Raw genomic sequence first — 13463 nt, forward strand, 5'->3', positions numbered from 1 at the left:
TCTTAAGTTCATCATATCCAAAACCAAATCCATCACCTTACCTCTTCCCACAAACCTCCTCCTCCTTTTTTTCCCTCAACCTAAGTAACATCACTAATATCTAACCCAGGTTGTGGGAGCTATATCAGGATCCTCCTCCCTTGCCACACCTCTCACTACTAGTCAGCCACCAAGTATCATAGTTTTATCTCTGCAATTTTTCCCATATCTTACTCCTCTTTTCTAACCCTACTACCACCATCTTATAGTTTAGATTTCCATTATAAGTAGACAATTGAAACTCATTTCTATCTGGTCTCCTTTCATCCTCAGTATTATAGGACCACCACCACTGTTACCTCTATACCAGCCTACATGTGCAGAACTATTTCCTTTCAGCCCCTGTGATTTTGAACATGGTGCTGTTTATTCCACCTGAAAGTCTTTTCTCCAACTTCTCCCTTCTGTTTTGCTTCTACTCATCCTTCAAGAGCCAGTTCCACTACTATCTTTGTGATGCTATTTGATGATGTCCCATCCCTGGTCCGCATTAAGATTTCCTTCTATGTCAACAACCTCATGACTTCCTCTATTGTATTTCTGGTGCCAGTTTTCTTTTCTTTTTTTTTTTTTGAATTTTTAATATTTATTTTTTAGTTCTCGGCAGACACAACATCTTTGTTGGTATGTGGTGCTGAGGATCGAACCCGGGCCGCACGCATGCCAGGTGAGCGCGCTACCGCTTGAGCCACATCCCCAGCCCTCTGGTGCCAGTTTTCAAGTCTGTCTTTCCAGCTTACTGTGAACTCCTTAGTCCTGTCTTAATTACCTATGCGTCCTTTGTATAAAGCTACACATTCAGTAGGTACCCGAATGTGTCTTCAACAAGTGAAAGATGCAAGAAAATAAATACGTGTAGGTTGCCCTATTTAAAAACACTCTTTTATGCCTAAAACCCCTGTCTCCTGTACCCAACAAGTCTCTCTCCTTCCCTGGAGTCAAGTCCTTATAGAACAAGTTCTGCTCCAAATCTTTACCTCCTCTCTTCCCACCCACTCCTTTATTACTGAGTGCTGGCCGGCTTTCATCCCTACCACTGTATCTACCCTGTTGTCTCCAAGGTCAGCAGCGCCCCCCCCCCCAAAGCCCCTGAACAAATTCAGAGGATACTTTTTAGTCCTCACCTCCTGGCTTCTTCTGTGTCAGTCAACCCTGATGACTACTCCCTACATCATGGTTCTTTTAGGCCTTTCTTCCCTGGTACCACTCACCTCCCTGTCTTTTCTCTCTCTTCCAGGCAATGCTGTCTCACTTTCCTTTTAGAGCTGTTTCTCCTCTTCCCAACCTTTTAGTGTTGGAACTTCTCAGGGTCTGTCCTAGACTTTCTTCTTTTTCTAATGTGCTTGCTCTCCCTGAGCAATCTCATTCACTCCCTTAGTTTCCCTTATCATATCACATTTACCATATAAGGCAACCCAAACCCAAGGAGATTGCTCATTTTCCCAATGAGAAAATCTAGAAAGATTTTGACCAGCCTGAAAATGTACACAAGATGAAGATGAAGCAATCATGGGTTAAATTTTATATGTTTACATTCATATATGTTTCATATGTTTAAATTCATATATCATATGAAATAATAGAAGTTACTAAACAATATTAGTAACGTTACTCTTAAAATACACCCTAAAAAGTAGTGTCTTTCTCATCAGTAGGTCACTTTTTCATCTATCTTATACCTTTCCCCATGTCAGATGACTTTCTCTTCAGTCTAAGTGAAGGATATGGGAGAGGACACAGCAGAGTTTGAATCCAGAGATGATGCAGTCATTGGAAACTTTATCCCAAGTCACAAGTCCCATTTGCATCACACTAGAGTAGTTAGCTTTTGGCATGCATCTGCAAGAGTATGTTCACAGAATCACATGATGTATTGTGTTTCTAAGATCGTTTTTTTAATTGTTAACTTTTATACCGAAGTACAACATTTATACAGAAAAGGGCACAAGTCATATACAGTTCAATGAACTGTCATAAAGTGAAACATCCATAAAACATCACTCAGGTCAAGAAATAGAACATTTCTAGTATTTCAGAAGCCCCTCCCAAGTACTCTGAACTGCTTTTTAAAGTAATCTTTTAAAATATATTTAGAGACATCCAACACATGCAGTTGTGTGAGGTCATACTACCGGGAATAGTTAACAAAGCTGTGTTAAATTTCTTTGACCAGGGATTCTGTGGCAAATGACCTCTACAAGTATCCAAATAGCATTGTTGAGGACATTTCAGGCTAATAGGTCTTGCCCAAACTAGCAAATGTACTTAGCATTTACTGGGTACTAACTGTGTGCCAGATACATTGTGCTTTGCCTATATTAAATAATTTAATCTTTGGCCCCATTTTAGAGATGAGAAAACTGAGGCAGAAACAGGTTAAATAACTTTTCCAAAGGCACACAACTCAAAAATGGCAGCATCTGGACCCCGAGCCAGGCAGTCTGGCTCCAGAGTCCACAAGCTTAGTCACCATACCATACTGCCCTCTTCAGTGGTTTGTTGTTCAAAATAAAGTAAATGAGAGCAAACCCTGTAATATGAGAGACTTTGTAAGGACTCAAATATAAGGTTACTCCCTCTTTCCTGAGGAATGATTTTGGAAAAACAAAAAAGCAAAAACCTCACCCTATATTCAAGCTTATTCGGTATTTGCAGATGACTCCCAAATATTTATGTCCATCCTAGACCGCTCCTCTAAGCTGCAAACCTACCTACTCAACAGGCACTTCAAAGTCAGCAGCCCCAAATCACAAGTCATCATCTTTTTATACCAACCCCCTTTCAATCCACTCCTGCTCTTTTTTTGTGTAGAACAATGATTGTCACCGCCATCCACCCTGCTGCCCAAGTTAGAAATTTGGATGCCATCAAAGACCCCAGCGTCTCCCTCACTCTTCCAAAATTGCACTCCCTTCCTCTGTTTCAGAGACCTTTTGTTCTCTCTCCCTAGAAGTTCCTCATTTCTTTGTGCCACTTGTGCATGTCTCAAATCCAGAGTTTAATTTTTTTTTCACAGCCTACTCAAAGTCATAAGGAAGACAGAGGGAGAAGTCAAGTCTTTTAAGATCGTTTATGCTCCACTTCTATCTAACTTCACCTCTCCCTATTTTTTCTCTCCCAAATGGTCCCTTCTCTAATTTCCTTCACACTTTATTTTACTGGAGATTATACTCTGATTATACTCCACACTTTATTTTACTGGAGATTGGACTCTTAGGTCCAATACTTCCGAGTCTCAAGCTTTAAATTTGGGATGAGAGAGGAAGTGAGGGGAAAGAGTCTCCAAGGATAGAGGAGAGGGAAGGGATGAAGACCATGGGGGGTAATGAGAAGTGTCTAGCAGGAGAGAATGGGGACATTAAGAAGGAAGGAAGAGGAGGGAAGGAAAAAGAGGTGTGAGATAAGAGAATGGAAAGGTGTGAGGAAAAGCGGTAAGGAGTAGATGGGGAGAGCGAGCCAGGGAGAATGGGTAAGAAGAACAGAAGAGACAGGAGAAGGGGTGAGAGAGGGGTTTCCAAAGAGATGGAGAATTTAGTGTAGAGGCTGACAGGAGAGAATCCAGCAAAAGGCATGGAGAGAGGGGATGGGGGGCGCAGAGGAACGACGGGGAGAAAGGGAAGGGAGAATGAAGATCAAGGTTGGGAGGGAGAAGAGGCGAGAGCCAGAACAGGGCAGTGAGGGGGAAGAGGGAAAGCTAGGGAATAGGGTCAGAAGGGAAGGAGGTGAGCTGTAGGGAATGGAGAGAAGGGGAAGAGCGGAGAGGATGTAGAGGACCGGACGGGAGAGGACCGGGAGAAGTGACAGGCAGAAAGGAAGAGAACCAGGACTAGGGGACGGCTCGGCGCAGGGGCCGGATCCGGCGCTCGGGACTGGGGCCGGGAAGTGGAGGGGCGGAGGGAGGGCGGGAGGGAGGTGGGGGAGTCGCGGCGAGCGCGGGTGGGGGCGGGGGCGGGGGCTCCGCGGGTGGAGGGGCGGGGGCTCGGGTTACCGCGCGGAGGGCGGGGGAGGGGAGGGGAGGGGAGGGGGCTCCGGGCCGCGGCGGCGAATCTCGCATCCTCCGCGGGGCGGCTGTGGAGGAGGCGGCGCCCCGGCGGTGGCGGACCGACCGATCGACGGCCAAGGGAGAGAGGACCGACGGCCGGCCTCCCGGAGGGGATTGCGGCTGGAGGCAGCGGCGGCGGACGATGCGCGGCCCCAGGGCCCGCGCGGGCGGGCGCTGCCCCGGGGGCTGACCGCAGCCGGACGGCGCCCCAGCACCGGGCGAAGGAGCCCGCGTCGCGCGAAGGTCAGTGCCCGCAGCCACCCTGCCCGTCTGGCCGCGCCGGCCGGGTCCGCGGGCCTCCCCCGGGCAGCAGCGGCGGCGGCGGAGCCGGGGGCTTTGTTCTGAGCCGGAGACAATGGGGGAGGGGGGGCCTGGGCCTGCGGGACGAGGGCGAGCGTGAACGTGAGCGTGGGGGCAGGGCCTGGGGGTCTTTGTGTGCGTGTGTCATCGAGTCAGAGTGTGTGGCGGCGTGAAGAGAGTGCCTGGGGTGTGGGTAAGGGCAGGGCTGTGTGTGCTACTCCGAGTGTGAGCGCATCGTCTGAGTGTGAGTCAGTGCGTGTCCTCTGGAGGTTGTGTGTTCGCGTGTGTCTGTGTAGTTGTGTGTGCATGTGTGTGTCTCTCCAAGGCGGTGTGGGTCAGAATGGGTGTGTGCTATGGTGAGCAAGTCTCTCTGAGGGTGTATGTTTGTGTGCATGTGTGTGTGTTGTGTTCTGCGATGTGGGAGCCATGTGTCAGAATGTGGAGGATGGGTGTGTGACAGAGACAAACTGAGAGACAAAGAAACTGAGGGAGGAGAAGTAAAGAGAAGCAAAGGAGAGGCAGGCAAAGCCTGAAGTGGGGGTAGGTCATCCAAACTGGTGTTCTAAGTGAGAGCCAGTGTGGAAGCCAGTGGGAGTTTGTGTCCAGGATGCTTAGATCAGAATACTGTGCAGGGGACAGAGGGAGGTCACTGGAGGCCTGGGTCCCACATGGAGGGGGTGGGGAGAGGGAGATCTAGAAGCACAATGAACTCAGTGTGGCATGGGCTGGGCCTATAGCCACAAGGTCATAGGCCAGAAAAATATTGTCACTATGTCAACTCTTCAAATACCCACAAGGGACATAATCATAGCCCTCCTCAACTCACAGGGGCGACACAGTCCCAGCCAACATACATCCTTGAGAAATAGCCTCACAGACATCAAACACATCCGAGAAGCACAATGAGAATCAATACGATGCACTGTAGACTCTGTCAAGCCAGTGTACACCTATGGGATATGCTCTCAGGACAGTGCACACCCACAGCAGAAATGTTGCAACCAGAAAAATTCCCATAGGATCACTATCACAACCAATAAATACAATGGAAGACAATGTTATTGAAAACACCCCACAGGAGATACTGTCACAGCAATACACTTTCAATACAACCCATCATATAGGTTACATATACTTTATCAAAGCTGCACACATCCAGCAGGTATGCCTGACACCAACAGAAAGCTGTATTGTGATTGATCTTACCTCACAGCCACTTGCACACCCCTTAGGAGATGGTCATGAATGTTATATGCACACTATGGGGAGAACTATCCTAACTGCTGAATAAACTCTTTAATTTATAATGCTGATACCATTACTCTTTCTCATCCATAGACCCCTGAGCTCACTTTCTTGTTCCCTGTTGTCTTCTGTTCACCCTATATCCTGCCATAATCCTAAGTGTCTCTTTAATACCAGCTTCGCCGATTCTTTGCCTCCTTAACCTCTGCTACCTTCTTCTTTCATCCCAGGAGCACTCTATAGACTTATTTGATCTCTAAAATTCTAAATTCCTACATTCCACTCTCTGCCCACAGCCTCCTTTATCTTCCCATCTTTCAGATGCCCTACCTCCTATTAGGTTTTTTTTAAACTTCTAATAACCTCTTACCCTTGACCTCTTTGATTTTTTTTTTTTTCTAATCTGATCCTTCCTGGCTTTGTGTGGTCTTTCCAGCTCATATGCCAAGGACCATCCCTTCACTCCTTACCACTTTGTTTCATTGTCCTTGAGCCCTCCCATCCAACATATTCTCAACCCTAGCTAGCATGATTTTTCAGCCATACCAAGTGATAGGTCTATAAATTCTTGCTTCTGTAAATTCTCCCCTCACCTGGGCCCCCCATAAATAAATAAATAGATGATTTTTTTCTATTTTTCACACTTTTTTTCTTTACCCCATATTCCTCCTCCATTGTTTTCAGTATATTTATTAATCAATCCACTGGTTTATTCATTCAGCAAACACATACTAAACACCTACTCTGACGGGCATTGTGATAGGAACTGGCATTACAAGAATAAACAAAATGGGCACGGTCCTTGCCCTCATGGAGCTTACAGGGTATAGGGTGAGTGTCATAACAGCAGCACAGAACAGAGAAAACTATGCTCATGTAGGGAAATCAAAAGAGGTTTTCTGGAGAAAATGGCATTTAAACTTGTGGATAAATAGGGAGTCAACCAAGCACAGGAAAAGTGGAGGTGAGAGGGAATTGGTAGAGAACATCTCAAGTCCTAGCAGCAGCATATGAACATCCATATGTGCAAGAAAGTATCATGTGCCTGAAAGACAGCAGTGAGTGAGTAGAGCACTTGTAGCATTAGGTGAAGAGAAGTGAGGGAGTCCATGGGGGAGGTAGGCAGAGGCTTAGATCATGCAGGGGTCTTGCAGAACACATGAAAAAGTTAAATTTAACTCATAAATAATGGAGAGTCATCAAATCATTTGAAGCTGTGGAGTGATGTTACCAGCTTTGTTTTAGAAATACCACGCTGATTGGACTTGTGGAGACTGGAGGAGGAGTCTGACAAGGAGGAGGCTAGTGGGTGTTATAGGAACCTTGGTGGGAGGTGGGTAATGCTGGCCTGAACTGGAAAAATGGCAAGAGGGCGAAAGTGGATGCAGGAGCTCTTTATAAACAGAGAGGTCAGCAGGACTTGGTGACAAAATGGATATGGAGTTTGGAAGAGAGAGAGGAATTAGGAGTAGAAAATCTGTTCTACTCATTTGCTGAAAAAAAAATTGAGGCTGTCTTGTTTGAATTCCCTCAGCTTTCTGCTTCCTCCCTCAAATTTTTACCTGCATCCTTTTCAATATTTTCTCCTCTCTTCCCATAATAACGAATAGGTATTCTTCTATTGAGGTCAGTTCTCCATCTGAACTTCCATCTCCTCCATGGATACTTCTTTTAACTGATTATTCCATGTCTTCCTCATATTTCCAGTTCCTTCTTTCCTATTACTCCTGGGAGCACATCAAGATCCTCCAGTCCCTCTTATCCTTCTTAAACCCTATAATACCCCTTTAGTTAAGAGGCTTTCTTACTTTACTTTGCTCCCATATTTTGTGAAAAATCCCCTGCTAATAGCTGTTCCCACTTCTTCACTTCTCATTTACTCCTGCCTCTCCTGTGTAACTGCTCTCCCTAAGAGAAAGGTACCTCTCTTCTGTCAAAACTGGGGCATTTTTTTTTTCAAAAGTCCTCAACTGCTTGATCTCTTGGCAGAAGCTGACATTGTTGAGTTTTCTTTTCTTATTGAATTGTTCTTGATTTTGGCTTCTGAACCACTGTTTTATTCTATTAACATGTAATGAGCATCCACGTGCTAGCCACACTGCTAGGTGATGGGAATGGGATAAAGTCTTAGCAAACACTGTTCCTACTCTCAGGAGTTGCCACTTTACTTGGGGAGAGAGAGAGAAATAAGCAGATGATTTCTATCACTGTGTTGCCATGATTACAGTATGATGACATTGTGCATCTCTCTCCAAGAGCTCCCTCTGGATATTCTGTCTCAGTATGCTTTAAGAGATCCTTTGCGGGGCCCCTATATGTTACTGTTGTTTAAGGTTCTGGCTTGGACTTTCTTATTATCTCAGAGGTGTACAGCCCTCTGGGTCATGCGTCCCATTCATTTCCAGGATTTGACTTGTCTTCTATAGGCTGAAGACTCCCAAATATCTCTCTTCTGAGTTCTAGACCTGCAAATCTGCTGCATACTTGATCTTTACTGCATAGCTCACAGGCCCCTTATTATGTGCAAACCTAAACTCATTTCTTTTCCAAATGACTATCTCATGATAGCCATATGACTTAGTTTGTAAGCTGAAAACCCAGAAATTAACAGTAGCATTCTCTTCTTCACATGTACCATAATCCAGAAGGTTCTTGGAACTTATTGATTCTACGTCCTCTCTGGCAGTCTCCAAAGCCCCATCCCTTTTCTCCATCACTTCTGCTGTTGCCCTTACCTTACCATCATTTAGAAGATCTTCTAAATGATCTTCCTATACTTTGCTCTTCCCTCTTCTAATCAATTCTTCTCACTATAGCAAGAGAGACTTTCTTAAAGTGTAAATCCAGTCACATCACTGTCATTCTTCAGTGTTTCATTCTTTTTTTTTTTTCAATTAAAATCTCTACTTTTTGATGAGGCTCATGAGATCATGCTCTGACTCCTCAATCTCCCTAGCCACATGGCTTGTCCCATTTTCTTATATTTTGAGTTTCAGACATTTTTAATTCCTTGTGGTTCCCCCAAAGACATGGCATTCTTTGTTCCTGGCTCTTTGCATATACTGTTCTGTCTAAAAGGCCCTTCCACTCCTTTCTTCTCCTAGCTAATCCTTTCTCATATTCAGATCTGATTCCATCAGGACCTCCTTTTGTTTTCACTCTTGTTATTGCCTCAACCCTGTTCTGTCTCCTTAACAAGGCTGGGATCCCCCTGATGCAAGGTTGCACATCACTTATTCTTTGTGACCCAGGGTCCCAAACACATGGTTGGCAATGAACAAATGAATGATTACTTGAGACACCTCAGCACACCCTTCACCCTCACTCTTCAGAAGACTCTTGTTCTCAGATGGCCACATGATCAGGGAATTTTCACATGACACATTTGCCCCACTGCAGACATTTCCTTTCTCCTCTCTGATGCACTGTACCTGTTAGCAAAAGCCACTCTCAGAGGTTCATGCTGCTTGATCCCAGCTTCTCACCAGCTTCTTTCAACCTGTCCCTTCCTTCAGCTCCATTGTCCCTATTCCCTATGTTACCCTCTGAGACCAGGGCATTTTCAACCACTGTTTCTTGGAAGGGGCTTCCAGGTGCCAATGCCCTTCTTTGGGTGGTCCACTTGGAGTCAAAAGCCTGAGTCAGGATGCTCCTCTCTGTTCACTTAGCACACTGAAATGTCCTTGTTTTTATTTCTCTAAGTTGCTCAATGGAAGGAGCTTATTATCACTCAGAGCCTAGAACCTGCCTCCCATATGGCTGCTGGGAAAGGAAGAAGACAAAGAGGAAAGGTGGGAGGGAGAAGGATGGCTACACTTCAGACCTTCTAGCCACATCATTTATGATCTGGGTGACTTGCTTCTCTGAGTTTCCTTTCCTCAGGTAAGAATGGGGATAGTGATATTGCTTTAAGAAAGTTGTTTTGGAGGTTTAGGAAAAAAAAGTATTAAGTGCTCAACTAATAACTTAATATCAGTTTATTTATTTATTTTTGCAATGCTGAGGGTCAAACCCAGAAATTATATGTCTAAGATCTTAGTCCTCATTTCTTCTGATCCTCAATTTATTACTTCTTCAAATTTATTCTTCCTTCTTTATACCTTTTCAATATTTTAAATTTATTTTTATTATAGAGGATTTTAAACATATGCAAAACAAATGTAATGGGAAAATGAGCCCCCATGTAGTCATTACCCAGCTTCAACCACCCGAAATATATATATCCTTGTTTCATCTTTACCTTACCCACTCCCCACTTTCTTCACTTGTAAAGTTTTTAAAGTAGATAAGTCTGAAGTGCTCAGTCTTAACAAATGAACATTCCAGTGTAACTCATACCCCTATGAACAGATACTGAGCCTTTCCATCATCTCAGAAAGTCCACCCCCTGGTTGTTGCTGCTGCCTCCAGTGTATTTCTTCCTTAAAGCAATCTTTCTTTATGTTTGCCTTCTGCATATTTCTACCTGTTACTAAGTCTTCAGCTGAATGATAAAAGTTTCAGGTTTTGAAATGTAGTCTTCATAATGGAATGATAAGGATTCAGTGGTCTTAGTTGGCTAACTTCACTGCTCTGGGCCCAAGGTGGGATACAACCTCATGGCAGAAGAAAGCAGCCCAGGACATGGCAATCAGGAAGCAGAGTCCTTTATATCTTTTGATTGCTATGTCTTCACCTTTCCTTCCAGCTCTGGCCTTACTGGCCTCCTCTATAACCTGCACTCTGATTGTCCAGGTCCAGTTTGGGGACCAGACCCTTGCTGCTCATCACCACCACCTCCAGTTCCCTCTGTCTACATGGCCTATGCCTACCTTGGTCTCCCTATTTGTGAACACAATGAAGGCAGATACTTGAGCTTTCTGGTCACTGTTCTATTTTATACTTGGTAAGACCTTTAGCACATGGTAAGTCTTAGTATATATTTGTTGAATAAATCTATCAGTCACTTCACACACATGACTTTGGTCCTCCACTTCCTTTCCCCATATTTTTCTTTCATTCCTAGAGGCCTCCAAGCATCCTCCATGTTCTTTCCCTCCTCTGACCACCTGACCCCATGCTTACCTGATCCTCTACCTGGATTGACAGTTACCTCAGTATTGATCTTCTCTTCCTTTAACCTATCCTGTGCATACTGTTAGATATATTGTTTTCAAGCAAAATGTTGATCATTCTCCTTCCCTGTTCTGTTGCCTAGCCAGCCATATGACTCTTTATCTGAGCATACAAAGCTCCCCACCAGTAATTTAGTCTAACAGAAAGCACTAGCTCTGGAATCCATCAGAACTGCATTCTAATGTCTCTCTACTGCTTTCTTTCGGCTTCAGTTTCCTAATCATCAAGTAACACTTACCCAGTATTATTGTGGTGTGTGTGTTGCAAAACAGTAGCAGCTAACATTTATTGAGGCTTCCCTATGTGTCAGATATTGTACTAAGTGTTTTGTGAGAATTGTCCAATTTAATTCTCATATCAGCTATGTAAGGTCAGCACTTTAATCCCTGTATTACAGATTAGGAAATGAAGGTTTAGGAAGGTAAATAACTTATTCAGGGAAATGCTGTAAGTGTCCAAGTGAGGATTTGAACTCAAGTCTGACAGCAGAGCCTGTCTTCTCAGCCACTGTAATAGTAGCTCAAGCTTGCATATTTACTGCTGTGTGCCAGTCACTGTTCTAACTACTGAGTATGAAATAGTAGGTATTATTATCATACCCATTTTATAAATGAGGAGATGAATGCACTGAGAAATTAAATGGCTTGTCCAGGGTCACAGGGTCAGTAAGTGTGAAGCTGGGAGTCAAATCCAGTGGTTAGTGTTTTAATCACAATCCTGTCCTACCTTGTTATGGTACATTGTCTCCCTATATTAGGAAAGCAGTAAATATGTATTGGTGAATGAATCTATGCTGAATCTAATTTGGTCTCTGCCCAGATCTGAGTCAATATGTTCTCCCATTTCCCACTGCAGGAACCCTGCACTCTCACCACTCTCCTGACATGATTCTCTCCAGCATCACCAGTGACTTCCTTACTATTAGTTCAGCGACCCCTTCTCAGCCCCCATCTTACTTAGACTCTCAGCAGCATTGGAAACGATCGATCTCTCCTTCCTTTTTCAAATGATTCATCCTTCACTTCTGTGATGCTGCCTCCAGGAAGAATAAAGTTCTCCTCAACTGCCTCTTCTGTGTGCCTGTTTCCCAGGGTTTTGAACTAGATTCTTTTCTCATGCTATACATCCTATCTGATAGGGGTCTCCACACCCATGACTTTCAGTTACCCTCTGATTTGTCCAAATATTTCCAAACCAGGCCTCTTTCTTAAGCTCTGGGCCTGCAAATCCAACTGTCTGGGACATGTCCATGAGAAGATTCCAATAGGCACCCCTCAAAATGACTTCTTCTCTTCAGTATCCTAGTGGCACCACAATGATATCCACACTGGGACTTTGGGAGGCAGTTTAGAGCCCAAGAGCCCTCATCCACTTCACCTCCCCACCTCTTTGTGTCTTCTAAGAGCCACGACTGATAACCTGGACTATTACAGGTTAGCTACACCCTTGGTCTTTCTCTTGCTTCAGATTCTCTTCCTTCTTCAGGCCTCCAATATCTTCCTAGGACCCTCCCTTCACCCTCTGCATAATTTCTTCCTCTCCATCTTTTTCCTTCTCCCTAAATCTCAGACAACATGAAAGCATAGTCCTGGGAGCAAATTAAGGCTGCATTAACTCAGGAAAATTGTTTCATTCTAAGCCTCAATTTCCTCACTGGAAAATGGAAGCTGGAATTCCTTTCTCACAGGGTTGTTATGATGATTAAATGAGATACTGTCTGTGAATTGCCTGGCATGGGGCCCAGTATGCTGTAAAAGCTCAGAAAAAAACAACTCTGCTACTCAGGTCTATCCTTAGTCTCTCCCTAGAGTGCCTTCTGAGACCTGTCCTCAAGAGAGACAGAGGCAGGCCCTGGCACTGCCCTGGCCACTGTCCCAGGGATATCCAGGGAAGCTAGTCTTCTTTCTCCTCCCATAACCTCCTCTCTCCCCCTCCCCGTCTTCTAACTGTGCTCCTGCCCCTCTCCAAACCTTTGGCTGTTCTTGTCTCTGCTCACTCTTTCCTCTGCAGTGCATATTCACTCTCCCTCAGTCTTGCTACCTCTCACCCTCCCACCCCGAACTCTTGCTTCTCTTTCCATTTTCTTTATGTCTAGCTCTGTATCCCCACCTCCCTTTGCTCACTGGGGCTACCCTCTTCTTCCTCCATTTCTAGCTCCTCTGCCTTTCACAGCCCCCACCACCACCCCTGTTGTCCTCTGGTCCTGCCCCTTGCTGGCCCTGGGACAGGAAGTTGAGGGAGGAGGCCTAAGCTGTGCCAGCTCCCCCAGCCTGCTTTCCTTTCTCTACCTTAGCCACTCCTATGCTTCCTCCTGGAGAGCACCCCCTCCCTGTGGTCCCCTGCTCCTCCCCCCAGCCCACCTCTCTTTCCTCTCCCATGTTCCCTGTTCTCCCAGGTCCTACAGACACACAGGCCAGGGATGGGGTTTGCGGGGAGGCTCTGTTAGCTAGGAAGGGTGAATTGACATCACGTTTCAGGCCCCAATGAACAGTCTTGCCCCTCCCCCTCCTAATGAGAACCAGCTGTGTTTCCAGAGGCCCAGATGTGGGGATAGAGGGGGAGAGTAGGATAGAGTCAGAGGACCAACAGGACTGAGAACAGAACAAGGGCATATAGTAAGGCAGAAATGAGTAAGAGAAAAGATGTAACAGATTGGGTGACAAGACAAGATGGACAGGTTAGGCCAGCCCTGAGACAGGATAGGACATATGTGGAGAGGAAG

The 13463-nt window shown here is 45.2% G+C and overlaps 1 protein-coding gene and 1 long non-coding RNA gene across 2 annotated transcripts in view; one reads left to right on the forward strand and one right to left on the reverse strand.

Moving 5' to 3' along the window:
- The window catches only part of LOC144377116 (uncharacterized), a 52863-nt gene that overhangs the window by 25826 nt on the left and 13574 nt on the right, over positions 1-13463 (reverse strand). The gene's annotated exons all lie outside the window — the stretch shown is intronic.
- The window catches only part of Dchs1 (dachsous cadherin-related 1), a 34698-nt gene continuing 25297 nt past the window's right edge, over positions 4063-13463 (forward strand). The window contains exon 1 of the mRNA XM_078046565.1: positions 4063-4324. The gene's annotated coding sequence lies outside the window, so the exon portion shown is untranslated. The remainder of the gene's footprint in view (positions 4325-13463) is intronic.

This window comes from Ictidomys tridecemlineatus, chromosome 4, assembly GCF_052094955.1.
Source record: "Ictidomys tridecemlineatus isolate mIctTri1 chromosome 4, mIctTri1.hap1, whole genome shotgun sequence".
Lineage (NCBI taxonomy): Eukaryota > Metazoa > Chordata > Mammalia > Rodentia > Sciuridae > Ictidomys > Ictidomys tridecemlineatus.